We start from the raw sequence: 2,898 nt of genomic DNA on the forward strand, positions 1-2,898 counted from the left end.
CCCAACGCGCGTGGACGTCCCGATTCTCCCGCCCCCTGAAGGCGCAGCCCGAGAGCGATTGGTCCCCAGGGTGCGCCTCCCAGGACTGGCAGCTCTTTCCACCCAACCGACGTGTCCAGCCTGCCAAGGTCCGGACAAGCCTCGTTCCTCTTCCAACCTTTCAGTCTGTTCTGCGGGCGACGGTTTTAGTACGGTCTTGCTTCCTTGCGAGGAGAGCTGCACCCAGATTTCCTTTACATAGGAGACGAATCAGAATTAGAAAGCCTGCCCTTTCTCTCCAAATTGTCTCCATGTTCATGTGTGTTGGCCCAACTTTTAAAGAAGTCCAACAAACTGATTCATAGCCATGGACTGAGCTCCATGATGATAATAGTAGCTAACACTCCAAACTTACTGTGCCACAGACACTATTATAGACGCTTTATAAGAATTAGCTAATTTCTCTGTAAGGTAGATGCATATTATCTCCATTTTACAAATGAGGAAACTAAGTTACAGGGAGGTTAAGTATCTTGCCCATGATCAGCTTAATAAGTGAACTAAAACTAAAACACAGGTGGTCGGATTTCCGGCTTTATTTCTCAACTTTCACCCTTGCCTATTCCACAGTAGCCACAGCAAAATCTACTGCTACAGTCAGAACTGTAAAGTCAGTATTCCCTAACTCCTAATTTAGGAGGGAAGCCTAAAATATAAAATTTTCTTGAAACTAAAGTGTTTTATGACCAAATGGGGGAACTGAACTTGCGGTAGCGAAGTAGATACATGTGCCATTTATATACAGTATAGATAACTGAACTTGTGATAAGTATAAAGAGCCTTAGACTTAAGACATGGAAACTTTGGTGTGGTTAAAAAAAAAAAATCATGGCCCTGCCACTATCTAGTAATTCTTTTTTTTGTACTTAATCAGTTAGGCAGGCAGGTTTTAGAGTCAGATCTCTTGGGATCAAATCCCAGCTATACCACATATTAGAAAGTTAATCGCTCAGCCTGTTTCCTTATTTGTAAAAAGGGAACAATAGTACCTACAGCCCAGGTTTTTGAAGAATACATGTAAGACATGCACAGCACCTGGTGCTTACTAAGGTCGCAATACATGTCACATTCACCATGATTCCATTACTCATCATAACACATGTATACCACATTACATCATATAATTTATAGACTGACTACCAGGAACAAAAATGTTAAGAATTTATTTGATTGAATGTATTACCATATTATGGTAATATTTATTATTTCAAATCTAAGTTCAGGTAAGGTCCATGGTCAATTTCTAATACTGTTCAGTAAGTTTTCACTTTTAGGATACAGTGAACAGACTAAATTTAAGATTTTCTATTAAAGATCTTGGTAAGTTGATTGTAGAGCAGGAGCTCAACTAACTTTGCCAACAAAAAGGTAATTTGAATAAGGAATAGTAAAGAAATGAACCAGTCTCACAGTGGCCTATTTAAACCCTAAACTCTTTTTCACTTAGGGACTGGAAAGTGATGGTCCCTTCAGGGAAGTGGTGACCTGAAAAGGCAAAGGAATACATAGTGGTTCAGATTAATACAGAGCAACGAGACTGTATCAGTATGTTATGCTAAGTAGCTGGAGGTGAGGACTTCAGCAGTGAATAAAAAATGTATTTTCTCTTTCATACTTCAAATTATACCAGTAAGGAACTCTATAGGATGTGTTAGGAGAACTAGTTCCTTCTTTTCTTCTCCCAGGCTTCATACTTAACTCTGCCCCTGTTGGGAAACTCACTTCCCAAACTTTGCTGCAACTTAGTTCATGCTTTACCAAGTAATTTCTTTGGTGGGCCTCCATCCTAAAAGTTGAGTTAGGTATCCTCAGGGCTCTTTACCTCTGAGGCAGAGAGGATAGAAATTCAGGCTTAATGTCTAGTATAATTGATTGGGTAAAAATTGTCCTTCCTTCAGATTCTGGATGCTAATGGCCTTCGTTATGGAGCTTTAGCAAACAGTCAATTCTGGCTCTGAAAGAAGAGAGTAAGAAACACTCTTGTATTTTTTTCATTTTGGCATAATATGTATGAGTGATGTGACTATGACTCGTGAACAAAAGTTGGTTATTTTTATACTATTCTTTACTACATTTGGCCTTAATGATGACACAGAGCCACAATAGGAACAAAAGAATTAAAAAAAAAAAGACCAGGTCCAGATTGTACAGCTCAGAATTCTCACAATGGACCAAAAGGACTAAATTGGAGAACTAGATTGCCTTCCCTGATGTTAACCTACAGATTCAACAGGAGAACATCTTGTAACTTTCCCTGCATGGAGCCATGATTGAGAACATAATACCTCTATTGTGACTGTCACTTATTTGCTGTTGGTTCCAAATCTATGTCTCCAACTCTGATTTCCTATCCTGAACTTTAAACTCCAGCTGCCTTCTTCATCTCTACCTGGATGCCTGGGGTATCCCACAGCATCTCCAACCCAGAGTGTCCAAAATGGGGGAATTCCCTAGTGGTCCAGTGGTTAGGACTCTGTGCTTCTGGGGGTGCAGGGGGTGCAGATGGAACTAATATCCCACATGCCGTACAGCGCGACCAAAAAAAAAAACCAAACAAACACAAAACGGAATTAGCCTATCTCCTCCCTTACCCCCACCCCAGAACTATTTCAGTAAATGAATAGCAGCCCCCGCTTAGACTCAAGCCAGATTTAGAGACCATTCCAGATCTCTTCGTCTCCTCATCTTCCCTTCTCACTCCTCTAATTAGTAGTAGCCAATCTCTTGTATCCACCCCGTGGGGGCATCGTAACTTCCTGGGCGAGGTGGCCGCAGTCAGTGGTGGGTAATTCTCTGGAGAAAGAGGCAGCTGTGAGCCATCAGCATCCACAGTCACTGCCGGGGCTGGGGGGCTCCAGC

The sequence above is a fragment of the Globicephala melas genome, chromosome 2 (genome assembly GCF_963455315.2).
Source record: "Globicephala melas chromosome 2, mGloMel1.2, whole genome shotgun sequence".
Taxonomy (NCBI): Eukaryota; Metazoa; Chordata; class Mammalia; order Artiodactyla; family Delphinidae; genus Globicephala; species Globicephala melas.